Source organism: Haliotis rufescens, unplaced genomic scaffold, assembly GCF_023055435.1.
Source record: "Haliotis rufescens isolate VD_foot unplaced genomic scaffold, xgHalRufe1.0.p SCAF_31, whole genome shotgun sequence".
Classification (NCBI taxonomy): domain Eukaryota; kingdom Metazoa; phylum Mollusca; class Gastropoda; order Lepetellida; family Haliotidae; genus Haliotis; species Haliotis rufescens.
In genome coordinates this window covers 3,966,184-3,983,273 of record NW_025964013.1, presented here as the reverse complement: position 1 = coordinate 3,983,273, position 17,090 = coordinate 3,966,184, and the positions used below count along the sequence as shown (strand labels likewise).

At 41.9% G+C, this 17,090-nt stretch overlaps 17 non-coding genes across 17 annotated transcripts; all 17 read right to left on the bottom strand.

Annotated features, from left to right (window-relative positions):
• Positions 1–224: 224 nt before the first annotated feature.
• On the bottom strand, positions 225–344 carry LOC124123743. The gene has a single exon (XR_006859341.2). It is a non-coding gene; the product is annotated as a U5 spliceosomal RNA (small nuclear RNA).
• A 490-nt stretch (positions 345–834) lies between these two features.
• Positions 835–954, bottom strand: LOC124123744. Its single transcript, XR_006859342.2, has one exon. It is a non-coding gene; the product is annotated as a U5 spliceosomal RNA (small nuclear RNA).
• Positions 955–1,465: 511 nt separating this feature from the next.
• Positions 1,466–1,585, bottom strand: LOC124136851. The gene has a single exon (XR_006861426.1). It is a non-coding gene; the product is annotated as a U5 spliceosomal RNA (small nuclear RNA).
• A 511-nt stretch (positions 1,586–2,096) lies between these two features.
• On the bottom strand, positions 2,097–2,216 carry LOC124136873. Its single transcript, XR_006861445.2, has one exon. It is a non-coding gene; the product is annotated as a U5 spliceosomal RNA (small nuclear RNA).
• Positions 2,217–2,727: 511 nt separating this feature from the next.
• Positions 2,728–2,847, bottom strand: LOC124136874. Its single transcript, XR_006861446.2, has one exon. It is a non-coding gene; the product is annotated as a U5 spliceosomal RNA (small nuclear RNA).
• A 511-nt stretch (positions 2,848–3,358) lies between these two features.
• LOC124136863 lies at positions 3,359–3,478 on the bottom strand. Its single transcript, XR_006861437.1, has one exon. It is a non-coding gene; the product is annotated as a U5 spliceosomal RNA (small nuclear RNA).
• Positions 3,479–3,989: 511 nt separating this feature from the next.
• Positions 3,990–4,103, bottom strand: LOC124136867. The gene has a single exon (XR_006861441.2). It is a non-coding gene; the product is annotated as a U5 spliceosomal RNA (small nuclear RNA).
• Positions 4,104–10,864: 6,761 nt separating this feature from the next.
• LOC125371921 lies at positions 10,865–10,984 on the bottom strand. The gene has a single exon (XR_007217902.1). It is a non-coding gene; the product is annotated as a U5 spliceosomal RNA (small nuclear RNA).
• A 510-nt stretch (positions 10,985–11,494) lies between these two features.
• On the bottom strand, positions 11,495–11,615 carry LOC125371898. The gene has a single exon (XR_007217878.1). It is a non-coding gene; the product is annotated as a U5 spliceosomal RNA (small nuclear RNA).
• A 510-nt stretch (positions 11,616–12,125) lies between these two features.
• LOC125371897 lies at positions 12,126–12,246 on the bottom strand. Its single transcript, XR_007217877.1, has one exon. It is a non-coding gene; the product is annotated as a U5 spliceosomal RNA (small nuclear RNA).
• Positions 12,247–12,756: 510 nt separating this feature from the next.
• LOC125371896 lies at positions 12,757–12,877 on the bottom strand. The gene has a single exon (XR_007217876.1). It is a non-coding gene; the product is annotated as a U5 spliceosomal RNA (small nuclear RNA).
• Positions 12,878–13,388: 511 nt separating this feature from the next.
• On the bottom strand, positions 13,389–13,508 carry LOC124136869. Its single transcript, XR_007217901.1, has one exon. It is a non-coding gene; the product is annotated as a U5 spliceosomal RNA (small nuclear RNA).
• A 510-nt stretch (positions 13,509–14,018) lies between these two features.
• Positions 14,019–14,139, bottom strand: LOC125371894. The gene has a single exon (XR_007217874.1). It is a non-coding gene; the product is annotated as a U5 spliceosomal RNA (small nuclear RNA).
• A 510-nt stretch (positions 14,140–14,649) lies between these two features.
• Positions 14,650–14,770, bottom strand: LOC125371893. The gene has a single exon (XR_007217873.1). It is a non-coding gene; the product is annotated as a U5 spliceosomal RNA (small nuclear RNA).
• A 510-nt stretch (positions 14,771–15,280) lies between these two features.
• LOC125371892 lies at positions 15,281–15,401 on the bottom strand. Its single transcript, XR_007217872.1, has one exon. It is a non-coding gene; the product is annotated as a U5 spliceosomal RNA (small nuclear RNA).
• Positions 15,402–15,912: 511 nt separating this feature from the next.
• LOC125371920 lies at positions 15,913–16,032 on the bottom strand. The gene has a single exon (XR_007217900.1). It is a non-coding gene; the product is annotated as a U5 spliceosomal RNA (small nuclear RNA).
• A 511-nt stretch (positions 16,033–16,543) lies between these two features.
• LOC125371919 lies at positions 16,544–16,663 on the bottom strand. The gene has a single exon (XR_007217899.1). It is a non-coding gene; the product is annotated as a U5 spliceosomal RNA (small nuclear RNA).
• Between the last annotated feature and the right edge of the window lie 427 nt (positions 16,664–17,090).

Genomic DNA, 17,090 nt, shown 5'->3' with positions numbered 1-17,090 from the left:
CGCTCACGTCAATGCACCCCTCAAGATACAAATCCAACAAGCGATTCTCGTGCGCACCCATAATAAAGGAAAGGTCAATGAGGGGATGGTGGCTTCAGCTTGTAAACAACGCTGTACATTTGCAATATCCCCACATTAAAAGAGGAGAGAAGACGGAAGCGAGTAGTGGTTACCTACCTTTGATGCAGTTGCTTGGAGTTCTATTTTTATTATTTGGAATGTTGACCCTGGCAATGCAGGGCGTCATAAATTAGTCTATAGACTCATTGTGATGTTCCTCTCCACGGAAATCTTTAGTAAAAGGCGAAAGATTTATCCGAATGGATGAAGAGAAACCAGTGTTAATGTAACAGGTACCTGTCTGCACCCCAGTCACCTTATCATTTCAGCACGTGCAGGTGCGAAGACATGACTCGTGTCATTTAAATCATCTGTTCAATATTAGCTTTTCATGTGACATTAAAAATGATTTGGTAAACATCTTCAACTTGGAGATCGCTTGATGCAAGCATGGCGTGTCAAAATAATGTCGGCTTTGATCAATCCAGTGTGTGTGGCAGCCATTTTGAACGTGGACTAATCGTGTTACTTAGCCTATCATTGTGAGAGACGCTCACGTCAATGCACCCCTCAAGATACAAATCCAACAAGCGATTCTCGTGCGCACCCATAATAAAGGAAAGGTCAATGAGGGGATGGTGGCTTCAGCTTGTAAACAACGCTGTACATTTGCAATATCCCCACATTAAAAGAGGAGAGAAGACGGAAGCGAGTAGTGGTTACCTACCTTTGATGCAGTTGCTTGGAGTTCTATTTTTATTATTTGGAATGTTGACCCTGGCAATGCAGGGCGTCATAAATTAGTCTATAGACTCATTGTGATGTTCCTCTCCACGGAAATCTTTAGTAAAAGGCGAAAGATTTATCCGAATGGATGAAGAGAAACCAGAGTTAATGTAACAGGTACCTGTCTGCACCCCAGTCACCTTATCATTTCAGCACGTGCAGGTGCGAAGACATGACTCGTGTCATTTAAATCATCTGTTCAATATTAGCTTTTCATGTGACATAAAACGGTGATAAAACAATTGTAAAAATGATTTGGTAAACATCTTCAACTTGGAGATCGCTTGATGCAAGCATGGCGTGTCAAAATAATGTCGGCTTTGATCAATCCAGTGTGTGTGGCAGCCATTTTGAACGTGGACTAATCGTGTTACTTAGCCTATCATTGTGAGAGACGCTCACGTCAATGCACCCCTCAAGATACAAATCCAACAAGCGATTCTCGTGCGCACCCATAATAAAGGAAAGGTCAATGAGGGGATGGTGGCTTCAGCTTGTAAACAACGCTGTACATTTGCAATATCCCCACATTAAAAGAGGAGAGAAGACGGAAGCGAGTAGTGGTTACCTACCTTTGATGCAGTTGCTTGGAGTTCTATTTTTATTATTTGGAATGTTGACCCTGGCAATGCAGGGCGTCATAAATTAGTCTATAGACTCATTGTGATGTTCCTCTCCACGGAAATCTTTAGTAAAAGGCGAAAGATTTATCCGAATGGATGAAGAGAAACCAGAGTTAATGTAACAGGTACCTGTCTGCACCCCAGTCACCTTATCATTTCAGCACGTGCAGGTGCGAAGACATGACTCGTGTCATTTAAATCATCTGTTCAATATTAGCTTTTCATGTGACATAAAACGGTGATAAAACAATTGTAAAAATGATTTGGTAAACATCTTCAACTTGGAGATCGCTTGATGCAAGCATGGCGTGTCAAAATAATGTCGGCTTTGATCAATCCAGTGTGTGTGGCAGCCATTTTGAACGTGGACTAATCGTGTTACTTAGCCTATCATTGTGAGAGACGCTCACGTCAATGCACCCCTCAAGATACAAATCCAACAAGCGATTCTCGTGCGCACCCATAATAAAGGAAAGGTCAATGAGGGGATGGTGGCTTCAGCTTGTAAACAACGCTGTACATTTGCAATATCCCCACATTAAAAGAGGAGAGAAGACGGAAGCGAGTAGTGGTTACCTACCTTTGATGCAGTTGCTTGGAGTTCTATTTTTATTATTTGGAATGTTGACCCTGGCAATGCAGGGCGTCATAAATTAGTCTATAGACTCATTGTGATGTTCCTCTCCACGGAAATCTTTAGTAAAAGGCGAAAGATTTATCCGAATGGATGAAGAGAAACCAGAGTTAATGTAACAGGTACCTGTCTGCACCCCAGTCACCTTATCATTTCAGCACGTGCAGGTGCGAAGACATGACTCGTGTCATTTAAATCATCTGTTCAATATTAGCTTTTCATGTGACATAAAACGGTGATAAAACAATTGTAAAAATGATTTGGTAAACATCTTCAACTTGGAGATCGCTTGATGCAAGCATGGCGTGTCAAAATAATGTCGGCTTTGATCAATCCAGTGTGTGTGGCAGCCATTTTGAACGTGGACTAATCGTGTTACTTAGCCTATCATTGTGAGAGACGCTCACGTCAATGCACCCCTCAAGATACAAATCCAACAAGCGATTCTCGTGCGCACCCATAATAAAGGAAAGGTCAATGAGGGGATGGTGGCTTCAGCTTGTAAACAACGCTGTACATTTGCAATATCCCCACATTAAAAGAGGAGAGAAGACGGAAGCGAGTAGTGGTTACCTACCTTTGATGCAGTTGCTTGGAGTTCTATTTTTATTATTTGGAATGTTGACCCTGGCAATGCAGGGCGTCATAAATTAGTCTATAGACTCATTGTGATGTTCCTCTCCACGGAAATCTTTAGTAAAAGGCGAAAGATTTATCCGAATGGATGAAGAGAAACCAGAGTTAATGTAACAGGTACCTGTCTGCACCCCAGTCACCTTATCATTTCAGCACGTGCAGGTGCGAAGACATGACTCGTGTCATTTAAATCATCTGTTCAATATTAGCTTTTCATGTGACATAAAACGGTGATAAAACAATTGTAAAAATGATTTGGTAAACATCTTCAACTTGGAGATCGCTTGATGCAAGCATGGCGTGTCAAAATAATGTCGGCTTTGATCAATCCAGTGTGTGTGGCAGCCATTTTGAACGTGGACTAATCGTGTTACTTAGCCTATCATTGTGAGAGACGCTCACGTCAATGCACCCCTCAAGATACAAATCCAACAAGCGATTCTCGTGCGCACCCATAATAAAGGAAAGGTCAATGAGGGGATGGTGGCTTCAGCTTGTAAACAACGCTGTACATTTGCAATATCCCCACATTAAAAGAGGAGAGAAGACGGAAGCGAGTAGTGGTTACCTACCTTTGATGCAGTTGCTTGGAGTTCTATTTTTATTATTTGGAATGTTGACCCTGGCAATGCAGGGCGTCATAAATTAGTCTATAGACTCATTGTGATGTTCCTCTCCACGGAAATCTTTAGTAAAAGGCGAAAGATTTATCCGAATGGATGAAGAGAAACCAGAGTTAATGTAACAGGTACCTGTCTGCACCCCAGTCACCTTATCATTTCAGCACGTGCAGGTGCGAAGACATGACTCGTGTCATTTAAATCATCTGTTCAATATTAGCTTTTCATGTGACATAAAACGGTGATAAAACAATTGTAAAAATGATTTGGTAAACATCTTCAACTTGGAGATCGCTTGATGCAAGCATGGCGTGTCAAAATAATGTCGGCTTTGATCAATCCAGTGTGTGTGGCAGCCATTTTGAACGTGGACTAATCGTGTTACTTAGCCTATCATTGTGAGAGACGCTCACGTCAATGCACCCCTCAAGATACAAATCCAACAAGCGATTCTCGTGCGCACCCATAATAAAGGAAAGGTCAATGAGGGGATGGTGGCTTCAGCTTGTAAACAACGCTGTACATTTGCAATATCCCCACATTAAAAGAGGAGAGAAGACGGAAGCGAGTAGTGGTTACCTACCTTTGATGCAGTTGCTTGGAGTTCTATTTTTATTATTTGGAATGTTGACCCTGGCAATGCAGGGCGTCATAAATTAGTCTATAGACTCATTGTGATGTTCCTCTCCACGGAAATCTTTAGTAAAAGGCGAAAGATTTATCCGAATGGATGAACTTACTTACTTACTTATATTAGGGGATTTTACGTGCGCTTTCCGACTGGAGCGTATTTCGCACACGGGCCCGGCCGGGCCATTTAGTGATATAAAAGGGGAAGCGAGAAGAGTGCAACCAAGGAGGGGGGTTTAGTGGTTGCTTATATAAAGTTTTGATATTTTGAGATTTGGAAGACATGCCTTGGGGGAGTGGTTGGGACTAAGGGAGTGTGTGGGGGTGGGTTGTTGTTTTTAGATGTTTAGTGTTGGTGGTTTAGTGAAGTTTTTAAATACGGTTAATTAGGTCTGTTTTGGTTAGGTAAATGCCTAGGGCTTTGAAGTTTTCTATTTTATTTTGGGGGTTAAGGATTGCTTCTAAGGTAAGAGCTTTATTTGGATTTAGGTTGGTTTGTAATGTTGTACGTTGGGTGAGGTAGTGGGTGCAATGTAGTAGTACGTGGTCTATTGTTTCTGGGTGAGTGCAGTGTGGGCACTTCCCGTTTGCGTGTTTTTTTAGTTTTAGAAGGTGGTTATTTAGTTTGGTGTGTCCTGTTTGGAGTTTGGTGATTATTCTATCGATTTTTTTGGAGGGATGGAGGATTTTTGGTTTGGTAAGGGGTTTTTTGAGGATTTTTAAGATTTGGGTTTTTGTGTTTTGATAGAGGTTATGCCATTTTTGGGTGATTTTACGTTTGTTTATACTTTTGATCTCTGCTTTAGATATTGGTAGCTTAAGGCTTATGTCTGGTATATTTAGGGATTGTTTTGCGGCTCTGTCTGCGTTTTCATTCCCGTATATTCCTACGTGAGCTGGTATCCAGATAAGTTGTATGTTTTTGCCTGCCTCTGTTAGTTTGTTTACGCTTTTGAGAATTTGGTTTATTAATTTGGGGCGGTTTTTGGTGTTTTTGTTTTGGAGGGCCTGAAGTCCACTTAGTGAGTCTGAGAGTATTAAGATTTTTTTTTGGTTTTTAGTGTGATGGCTGTGGAGCGCCGTGGCGATACCCATGAGTTCTGCGGTGAAGATGGATTGGTTGTTTGGGAGTCGGAAGGATTGAGTATTTTTAACTGGTTGGGCTATGTGGACTCCGAAACCTGTGTGATTTGTGATCGGATCAGCGGATCCGTCTGTGTATATGTGACACCAATTTGGCCATTTTTGATGAATGTAAGCTAGTGAGGTGGTTTTAGCTAGGTTTGGGTCAGTTTGTTTGTTTATTGTGTTGGCTAGGGATGTGTCTATTTTGGGGATTTTAAGTTTTGGGGTGAATACGTTTGATTGCTTGCAGTTTTGTTGTTGGTTTCCTATTTGGTGTTCGTTATGGTAGTTTATTATTCGTTGGGATATTGGAGTGAGTAGAGGGTGTTTCCTAGTTAGTGCCTGGTTTTGGGGACGTATGTTTTGGTTTAGCATGTTTTGGAGAAGGGGGTTTGAGTGAGATGCTGCCCAGAAGTTTAGTGTTAAGTGTTGTCTACGTAAATTTAGTGGCATTTCTCCTGTAAGGGCCTGCAGTGATGTGAGGGAGGTGCCATGTTGAGTACGTGTTACTAGTTTGAGGGCTTGATATTGTATTGAATCTAGTTTTTTGGTTAGGGTTTCGTTTAGGGTATCGTATATGGCACAGCCGTAGTCTAGTTTAGATCTGATTAGGGATGTGTAGAGGCTGAGGAGGGTATCTTTAGAGGCTCCCCAGTTGGAGCCGGTTAGGCATCTTAGTGTGTTTAGATCTTTGCTACATCTGGTGGTTAGGTTTTGGACGTGAGCATCCCAGGAGAGATGCTCGTCGAAAATTAGACCTAGGAATTTAGTTTGCTTTTGGAATTTGATTGGTTTATTGTTTAGTTTGAGGAAAGGGGAGGCCCGTTTCATACTTTTGTGTTTGAATACTATTCCTGTCGTTTTTTCGGAGTTTAGGGAGAAGCCCCATTTGTCTGCCCATTTTTGTATTTTGTTTAGGGATTTTTGTAGTAAGTCCTGAGATGTTAACATACTTTTGGAGCGGATCCAGAGGGCTCCGTCATCCGCAAATTTTGAGGTGTTTATTTTAGGGGATAAGCCATCAAATAGGTCGTTTATCATTATATTAAAAAGTGTGGGGCTAAGAATGCTGCCTTGTGGGGTGCCGTTTTCTAGGGGACACTGCTCCGACAAGGCCTGGTCTATACCCACTGTAATTTTGCGGTTTTGGAGGAAGCTTTGGATGTAATTAACGATTTGACCTTTAAGTCCTATTTTTTTAAGTTTTTGGATTAATCCGTTATGCCATACCATATCAAAGGCTTTAGAGAAATCCAGAAAGATGCCTGTTGTGTATTGTTTGTTTAGTTGACCGGTTTTAATACCCTGTTCGAGACGAGCGAGGTTATCTAGGGTGGAGCGGCCAGGAGTGAAACCGCTTTGATCTGAGTTTATTATGTTATTTTGAGATAGATAGTGTTGAAGTCTATTTTTGGCCATGGATTCCATTACTTTGCAAAGGTTTGAAGTAAGAGAAATTGGTCTATAAGAGTTAGCTTGGTTGGTTGGTTTACCGGGTTTGGGAATAGGTATGATTAGCGCCTCCTTCCAGGGGGTTGGTACATGGCCTTTTATGTAGATTAGATTATATAGTTTGAGTAGTGTCTGGAGTAGTTTAGGGGGGAGTTTTTTTAATATTTGGTAGGAGGTTAGGTCTAGTCCTGGGGCTGTTCCCTTTTTCCTATTTTGGAGTACATAATTGAGTTCTTCTATTGTGTACGGCTGATTTATTTCTAGGGCGTCGTTATTTGGGTCTTGGCTAGGTTTGGTTTCTGTTTTAAGTTTTAGTTGGAATTTGTCACTGAAATTGTTATTACTGCTTGTGGCCGAAAAGTGGTTTGCTAGGTTGTCTGCTTTTTCGCTAGGAGTTGTTGAGTTATTTATGTTAGGTGTCTTTTTGTGACGTTTTAGGCCTCTAACGGCGTGGATTTTACGCCAGACCGTTCTGGCGTCTGTGCGGTTGTTTAATCCCTCACAGAATTTTTTCCAGTCTCTAGTTTTTGCTATTTTAACTAGTTTTTGTACCTGGTGGTTTAGTTGGTGAGCTACTGGTATGTGGTTATGGTCGCGTTTGGCTTTGTTGAAGGCTGTTTTACGTTTTTGTCTAGTTAGTTCTATTTCCTCGTTCCACCAGGGTACAGAGGGCCTACCCGATTTATTGGGTTTTTTAAAGGGGATTGCGCTTTTGGCTGCGTTTATTATGAAGTCCGTTAGGTTTTGGCAATATATTTCTGGGTCACTATTTTCTAGTTCTACTAGGTTAGCTTGGTTGCATATGTCTTGGAATTTATCCCAGTTAGCCTGGTTGTAGTTAAATTTGGGTTCTGAACTTTCGGATTGATTTGGGACGTTAGTGTTTCCTATGGTTATGTTTATGGGGAAGTGATCACTTCCTAGGGGGGCGTCGTGAACTTCCCATTGGGTACTTTGAGCTAAGTCTGCTGTACATATGGTTAGGTCGATAGCCGACATGTCTCTATTGTTTTTATCGTATCTGGTAGGTTGGTTGTTATTTAATAGTACTAAATTGTTTGTTTCTATCCATTCTGATATTAGTTTGCCGTGATTATCTAGTTTATCTCTCGTGCCCCAGGAAGGGTGGTGGGCGTTGAAGTCTCCTAGAAAGATGGTAGATTTGTTGCCTATCTTTTTGAGTATGTTTAGATCCTCCGGTTGGATTTTCTGTTGTTGCCAGTGGTAAATGTTTATGATGTTTATTTTTTGGTTTTTAAGGGTGATTTGGATACCATTGGCTTCTAGGTTTGGGGTGTTTATTTTGATTTCCTCGTAACTTATGTCTTCTCTAATCAGTATTAGTAGGCCACCTGATGCTCTAATTGTTTTGTTTTTAGGTCTATCATGTCTGACTATGTTGTAGTTTGGTAGGTAGAATTTGGATTTATTGGAGAATTTAGTTTCCTGGATGCACGCTATATGTGGTCCTTGTTTTAGTTTAAATCTAGCTTTTAATTCGTGGCTGTGGGAGTTAAGCCCGTCCGCATTCCACTGAAAGATATTTAGGCCTGTCATTATTTGGGCTTTTAGTGTTTGGAGATTATGGATTTATTGTTTGTTTGGATTGTCTATAGTCCTGCGGTTGCTGTTGAGTAGTTTGTAAGAAATTCCTTGTAACTTTAGGTCAGTTTTAGGTTTAGGGCTACTTTGTGAAGATTTTTGGAGCTAGCCTCTGGGTTTATTTGTTTGAGCATGTAGGCCAGTAAGATTGTGATGTTGTTTAGTTTGGAAGTTATGGGGGTTTGGGGTTGAGATTGGATTTTGCGTTTGCGGTTTTTAAATTTTTTAGGTGCTGATCGGGTAATTTCAATTTCGTTTGCATTATCTTCAGTATCGTATTCGTCTTCGTCTATATTGCTTTGGTTTATCTCCTCACTCTCCATGGGGGTTGTTTGTGTGTTTGGTAGTGCTTGCGTGTGCGTGCTGGGTATGTCCATGGGTTCAGTGCTGTTTGTGTCTTCGGGTAGTGCTTGCTCGTGTGTGGTTGTTGTTGCCCTGGTGGCTGCGGGTTGTATGGTGTTGGGTAGGGTTGAGGCGTGTGAGGTGCGGTTTGTTTTGCTTGCGGGTGTGGATGCAGCGAGTGGCTGTGGTGTGGCGAAGGTTTGGGGGTTGCGTGGGTGGTGGTTGAGTGTGGTTGTTGCTTGGGGGATTACCTTGGGGATGCCATCCCATGGGGATTGTAGGTGTCGGTCGTTGTTTGGTTGCGGTGTGGGTAAGAGTGGATTGTTTGTATGCTGTGTTTGTTTTCTTGTTTGGAGTTTGGCCGAGTCAATGTCGATGTGTTTGTTGGCCTGTTGGGTGAGGGTGTGTCTGTGGGGACATTTGTTGGAGAGAGAGGAGTGATTAGTTGCTTTACAATGTATGCACCAGGGAGCGCAGGCTCCTGGGCATTGGGTTTGAGCACAAGTCCTACATTTGGTTTTTTTAAATGTACAGGTGTTAGCAGTATGATTGTATTGTAAACAGTTTGAGCATTGTTTTACTTGCTTAATGTAGGGTTTAACCTCTAGTTTAGTAGAAGCGCCGAAAGAGATGAAGTTTGGGGCTTGAGGGTATTTTTCTGATTTCTGAAAGTTTATGATAACAATTGGTGTGTTTGTAGTTTTGCCGTTTCTGTTTGAAGTTATTCTCCTGGTGCTGGTTATTTTGGGTTGAAGAAGGGTATGGTTATTTAGGTTGGCTTCATCTGTGTAAAGTGCTAAGTCTTCATCTGATTCCCTAGGATTTACTCTGATTACGCCTCTAGTATAAAGTTGCCAATTTGGGGTTTGATGGGTTACTGTGAATTGGAAGATCTCCGTTACTTTTTTAGCTAAGTTTAGTGATTCTAGGTCCGGAAAGATAATTTGGTATCCTTTGTGTGCCTCTCTGATTTTGTTGTATTGGATTTTTTGTTTTTTAAACCAGAGTCCTACTTTGTTAATTGAGAGTTCCTTAGTTAGATTTATGACGGGGCCTGCCGCGCAGAAGTAGAGGGCGAAGGTGACCAGTGATGCTGCTTGTGATGTGAATGAGGTGTTGGAAGAGTCCAGCTTCCGTTTTTTAGGGTTTGTGGTGGCTGCGGTCGATTCGGAAGTTTTTGGAGGGTTGACTGTGGTTTTGTTTCCGAAATCGTGTGGTATGAGGGTCTCGGGTGTCCGATCGGAGGTGTTGTGCGCCTCCGATGGTGTAGGAGTGTCGGTCTGGTGTATGTCTGCCTGGGTGACTGTGACTGTGCGTGTGTCGGACATGGTGAGCTTGTGTGAGAGAGTGTTTGTTGTGTTTGGGTTTTGTATGGGGGTATTTGTAGAGAGTGCCTGGGTGAGTTGTGTTGGACTGGTTTCTACTCTATATAGGGTTGGATTGGAGAGGTTGTTTGTTTAGGTTAAGAGATTTCTAAAGGTTTGTGGTTTTTAGTGGGCTTGGGTGTGAGATACTTTGGCCTAGTGTTGAAAGGGTGTGTTGTGATAGTAACGGATTGGCTTGGGTGGTGGTTTGTTTTAAGCTAGAGGTTTAGGTGGTTTGGTGTTTTAAGTTGGCTTGGGTGTGAGTAATTTTAACCTAAATTGTATGGGTGTGTTGTGATAGTTACCGGGGTGTTGCTCTTGGGCTTGCTAGCAGTGGGAACTGTGCTGGCTTGGGAGGCTTTGCTGGGTGAGGTTGGCTTGGTGGCTGGGTGGCTTGGGTTGCTTCGTAGGCTGAAGAGGTGTTGCTAGCTTGGAGTACAAACTGCATCTGTGGAATGGATGAAGAGAAACCAGAGTTAATGTAACAGGTACCTGTCTGCACCCCAGTCACCTTATCATTTCAGCACGTGCAGGTGCGAAGACATGACTCGTGTCATTTAAATCATCTGTTCAATATTAGCTTTTCATGTGACATAAAACGGTGATAAAACAATTGTAAAAATGATTTGGTAAACATCTTCAACTTGGAGATCGCTTGATGCAAGCATGGCGTGTCAAAATAATGTCGGCTTTGATCAATCCAGTGTGTGTGGCAGCCATTTTGAACGTGGACTAATCGTGTTACTTAGCCTATCATTGTGAGAGACGCTCACGTCAATGCACCCCTCAAGATACAAATCCAACAAGCGATTCTCGTGCGCACCCATAATAAAGTAAAGGTCAATGAGGGGATGGTGGCTTCAGCTTGTAAACAACGCTGTACATTTGCAATATCCCCACATTAAAAGAGGAGAGAAGACGGAAGCGAGTAGTGGTTACCTACCTTTGATGCAGTTGCTTGGAGTTCTATTTTTATTATTTGGAATGTTGACCCTGGCAATGCAGGGCGTCATAAATTAGTCTATAGACTCATTGTGATGTTCCTCTCCACGGAAATCTTTAGTAAAAGGCGAAAGATTTATCCGAATGGATGAAGAGAAACCAGAGTTAATGTAACAGGTACCTGTCTGCACCCCAGTCACCTTATCATTTCAGCACGTGCAGGTGCGAAGACATGACTCGTGTCATTTAAATCATCTGTTCAATATTAGCTTTTCATGTGACATAAAACGGTGATAAAACAATTGTAAAAATGATTTGGTAAACATCTTCAACTTGGAGATCGCTTGATGCAAGCATGGCGTGTCAAAATAATGTCGGCTTTGATCAATCCAGTGTGTGTGGCAGCCATTTTGAACGTGGACTAATCGTGTTACTTAGCCTATCATTGCGAGAGACGCTCACGTCAATGCACCCCTCAAGATACAAATCCAACAAGCGATTCTCATGCGCACCCATAATAAAGGAAAGGTCAATGAGGGGATGGTGGCTTCAGCTTGTAAACAACGCTGTACATTTGCAATATCCCCACATTAAAAGAGGAGAGAAGACGGAAGCGAGTAGTGGTTACCTACCTTTGATGCAGTTGCTTGGAGTTCTATTTTTATTATTTGGAATGTTGACCCTGGCAATGCAGGGCGTAATAAATTAGTCTATAGACTCATTGTGATGTTCCTCTCCAGGGAAATCTTTAGTAAAAGGCGAAAGATTTATCCGAATGGATGAAGAGAAACCAGAGTTAATGTAACAGGTACCTGTCTGCACCCCAGTCACCTTATCATTTCAGCACGTGCAGGTGCGAAGACATGACTCGTGTCATTTAAATCATCTGTTCAATATTAGCTTTTCATGTGACATAAAACGGTGATAAAACAATTGTAAAAATGATTTGGTAAACATCTTCAACTTGGAGATCGCTTGATGCAAGCATGGCGTGTCAAAATAATGTCGGCTTTGATCAATCCAGTGTGTGTGGCAGCCATTTTGAACGTGGACTAATCGTGTTACTTAGCCTATCATTGCGAGAGACGCTCACGTCAATGCACCCCTCAAGATACAAATCCAACAAGCGATTCTCATGCGCACCCATAATAAAGGAAAGGTCAATGAGGGGATGGTGGCTTCAGCTTGTAAACAACGCTGTACATTTGCAATATCCCCACATTAAAAGAGGAGAGAAGACGGAAGCGAGTAGTGGTTACCTACCTTTGATGCAGTTGCTTGGAGTTCTATTTTTATTATTTGGAATGTTGACCCTGGCAATGCAGGGCGTAATAAATTAGTCTATAGACTCATTGTGATGTTCCTCTCCAGGGAAATCTTTAGTAAAAGGCGAAAGATTTATCCGAATGGATGAAGAGAAACCAGAGTTAATGTAACAGGTACCTGTCTGCACCCCAGTCACCTTATCATTTCAGCACGTGCAGGTGCGAAGACATGACTCGTGTCATTTAAATCATCTGTTCAATATTAGCTTTTCATGTGACATAAAACGGTGATAAAACAATTGTAAAAATGATTTGGTAAACATCTTCAACTTGGAGATCGCTTGATGCAAGCATGGCGTGTCAAAATAATGTCGGCTTTGATCAATCCAGTGTGTGTGGCAGCCATTTTGAACGTGGACTAATCGTGTTACTTAGCCTATCATTGCGAGAGACGCTCACGTCAATGCACCCCTCAAGATACAAATCCAACAAGCGATTCTCGTGCGCACCCATAATAAAGGAAAGGTCAATGAGGGGATGGTGGCTTCAGCTTGTAAACAACGCTGTACATTTGCAATATCCCCACATTAAAAGAGGAGAGAAGACGGAAGCGAGTAGTGGTTACCTACCTTTGATGCAGTTGCTTGGAGTTCTATTTTTATTATTTGGAATGTTGACCCTGGCAATGCAGGGCGTAATAAATTAGTCTATAGACTCATTGTGATGTTCCTCTCCAGGGAAATCTTTAGTAAAAGGCGAAAGATTTATCCGAATGGATGAAGAGAAACCAGAGTTAATGTAACAGGTACCTGTCTGCACCCCAGTCACCTTATCATTTCAGCACGTGCAGGTGCGAAGACATGACTCGTGTCATTTAAATCATCTGTTCAATATTAGCTTTTCATGTGACATAAAACGGTGATAAAACAATTGTAAAAATGATTTGGTAAACATCTTCAACTTGGAGATCGCTTGATGCAAGCATGGCGTGTCAAAATAATGTCGGCTTTGATCAATCCAGTGTGTGTGGCAGCCATTTTGAACGTGGACTAATCGTGTTACTTAGCCTATCATTGTGAGAGACGCTCACGTCAATGCACCCCTCAAGATACAAATCCAACAAGCGATTCTCGTGCGCACCCATAATAAAGGAAAGGTCAATGAGGGGATGGTGGCTTCAGCTTGTAAACAACGCTGTACATTTGCAATATCCCCACATTAAAAGAGGAGAGAAGACGGAAGCGAGTAGTGGTTACCTACCTTTGATGCAGTTGCTTGGAGTTCTATTTTGATTATTTGGAATGTTGACCCTGGCAATGCAGGGCGTCATAAATTAGTCTATAGACTCATTGTGATGTTCCTCTCCACGGAAATCTTTAGTAAAAGGCGAAAGATTTATCCGAATGGATGAAGAGAAACCAGAGTTAATGTAACAGGTACCTGTCTGCACCCCAGTCACCTTATCATTTCAGCACGTGCAGGTGCGAAGACATGACTCGTGTCATTTAAATCATCTGTTCAATATTAGCTTTTCATGTGACATAAAACGGTGATAAAACAATTGTAAAAATGATTTGGTAAACATCTTCAACTTGGAGATCGCTTGATGCAAGCATGGCGTGTCAAAATAATGTCGGCTTTGATCAATCCAGTGTGTGTGGCAGCCATTTTGAACGTGGACTAATCGTGTTACTTAGCCTATCATTGCGAGAGACGCTCACGTCAATGCACCCCTCAAGATACAAATCCAACAAGCGATTCTCATGCGCACCCATAATAAAGGAAAGGTCAATGAGGGGATGGTGGCTTCAGCTTGTAAACAACGCTGTACATTTGCAATATCCCCACATTAAAAGAGGAGAGAAGACGGAAGCGAGTAGTGGTTACCTACCTTTGATGCAGTTGCTTGGAGTTCTATTTTTATTATTTGGAATGTTGACCCTGGCAATGCAGGGCGTAATAAATTAGTCTATAGACTCATTGTGATGTTCCTCTCCAGGGAAATCTTTAGTAAAAGGCGAAAGATTTATCCGAATGGATGAAGAGAAACCAGAGTTAATGTAACAGGTACCTGTCTGCACCCCAGTCACCTTATCATTTCAGCACGTGCAGGTGCGAAGACATGACTCGTGTCATTTAAATCATCTGTTCAATATTAGCTTTTCATGTGACATAAAACGGTGATAAAACAATTGTAAAAATGATTTGGTAAACATCTTCAACTTGGAGATCGCTTGATGCAAGCATGGCGTGTCAAAATAATGTCGGCTTTGATCAATCCAGTGTGTGTGGCAGCCATTTTGAACGTGGACTAATCGTGTTACTTAGCCTATCATTGCGAGAGACGCTCACGTCAATGCACCCCTCAAGATACAAATCCAACAAGCGATTCTCATGCGCACCCATAATAAAGGAAAGGTCAATGAGGGGATGGTGGCTTCAGCTTGTAAACAACGCTGTACATTTGCAATATCCCCACATTAAAAGAGGAGAGAAGACGGAAGCGAGTAGTGGTTACCTACCTTTGATGCAGTTGCTTGGAGTTCTATTTTTATTATTTGGAATGTTGACCCTGGCAATGCAGGGCGTAATAAATTAGTCTATAGACTCATTGTGATGTTCCTCTCCAGGGAAATCTTTAGTAAAAGGCGAAAGATTTATCCGAATGGATGAAGAGAAACCAGAGTTAATGTAACAGGTACCTGTCTGCACCCCAGTCACCTTATCATTTCAGCACGTGCAGGTGCGAAGACATGACTCGTGTCATTTAAATCATCTGTTCAATATTAGCTTTTCATGTGACATAAAACGGTGATAAAACAATTGTAAAAATGATTTGGTAAACATCTTCAACTTGGAGATCGCTTGATGCAAGCATGGCGTGTCAAAATAATGTCGGCTTTGATCAATCCAGTGTGTGTGGCAGCCATTTTGAACGTGGACTAATCGTGTTACTTAGCCTATCATTGCGAGAGACGCTCACGTCAATGCACCCCTCAAGATACAAATCCAACAAGCGATTCTCATGCGCACCCATAATAAAGGAAAGGTCAATGAGGGGATGGTGGCTTCAGCTTGTAAACAACGCTGTACATTTGCAATATCCCCACATTAAAAGAGGAGAGAAGACGGAAGCGAGTAGTGGTTACCTACCTTTGATGCAGTTGCTTGGAGTTCTATTTTTATTATTTGGAATGTTGACCCTGGCAATGCAGGGCGTAATAAATTAGTCTATAGACTCATTGTGATGTTCCTCTCCAGGGAAATCTTTAGTAAAAGGCGAAAGATTTATCCGAATGGATGAAGAGAAACCAGAGTTAATGTAACAGGTACCTGTCTGCACCCCAGTCACCTTATCATTTCAGCACGTGCAGGTGCGAAGACATGACTCGTGTCATTTAAATCATCTGTTCAATATTAGCTTTTCATGTGACATAAAACGGTGATAAAACAATTGTAAAAATGATTTGGTAAACATCTTCAACTTGGAGATCGCTTGATGCAAGCATGGCGTGTCAAAATAATGTCGGCTTTGATCAATCCAGTGTGTGTGGCAGCCATTTTGAACGTGGACTAATCGTGTTACTTAGCCTATCATTGTGAGAGACGCTCACGTCAATGCACCCCTCAAGATACAAATCCAACAAGCGATTCTCGTGCGCACCCATAATAAAGGAAAGGTCAATGAGGGGATGGTGGCTTCAGCTTGTAAACAACGCTGTACATTTGCAATATCCCCACATTAAAAGAGGAGAGAAGACGGAAGCGAGTAGTGGTTACCTACCTTTGATGCAGTTGCTTGGAGTTCTATTTTGATTATTTGGAATGTTGACCCTGGCAATGCAGGGCGTCATAAATTAGTCTATAGACTCATTGTGATGTTCCTCTCCACGGAAATCTTTAGTAAAAGGCGAAAGATTTATCCGAATGGATGAAGAGAAACCAGAGTTAATGTAACAGGTACCTGTCTGCACCCCAGTCACCTTATCATTTCAGCACGTGCAGGTGCGAAGACATGACTCGTGTCATTTAAATCATCTGTTCAATATTAGCTTTTCATGTGACATAAAACGGTGATAAAACAATTGTAAAAATGATTTGGTAAACATCTTCAACTTGGAGATCGCTTGATGCAAGCATGGCGTGTCAAAATAATGTCGGCTTTGATCAATCCAGTGTGTGTGGCAGCCATTTTGAACGTGGACTAATCGTGTTACTTAGCCTATCATTGTGAGAGACGCTCACGTCAATGCACCCCTCAAGATACAAATCCAACAAGCGATTCTTGTGCGCACCCATAATAAAGGAAAGGTCAATGAGGGGATGGTGGCTTCAGCTTGTAAACAACGCTGTACATTTGCAATATCCCCACATTAAAAGAGGAGAGAAGACGGAAGCGAGTAGTGGTTACCTACCTTTGATGCAGTTGCTTGGAGTTCTATTTTTATTATTTGGAATGTTGACCCTGGCAATGCAGGGCGTCATAAATTAGTCTATAGACTCATTGTGATGTTCCTCTCCACGGAAATCTTTAGTAAAAGGCGAAAGATTTATCCGAATGGATGAAGAGAAACCAGAGTTAATGTAACAGGTACCTGTCTGCACCCCAGTCACCTTATCATTTCAGCACGTGCAGGTGCGAAGACATGACTCGTGTCATTTAAATCATCTGTTCAATATTAGCTTTTCATGTGACATAAAACGGTGATAAAACAATTGTAAAAATGATTTGGTAAACATCTTCAACTTGGAGATCGCTTGATGCAAGCATGGCGTGTCAAAATAATGTCGGCTTTGATCAATCCAGTGTGTGTGGCAGCCATTTTGAACGTGGACTAATCGTGTTACTTAGCCTATCATTGTGAGAGACGCTCACGTCAATGCACCCCTCAAGATACAAATCCAACAAGCGATTCTCGTGCGCACCCATAATAAAGGAAAGGTCAATGAGGGGATGGTGGCTTCAGCTTGTAAACAACGCTGTACATTTGCAATATCCCCACATTAAA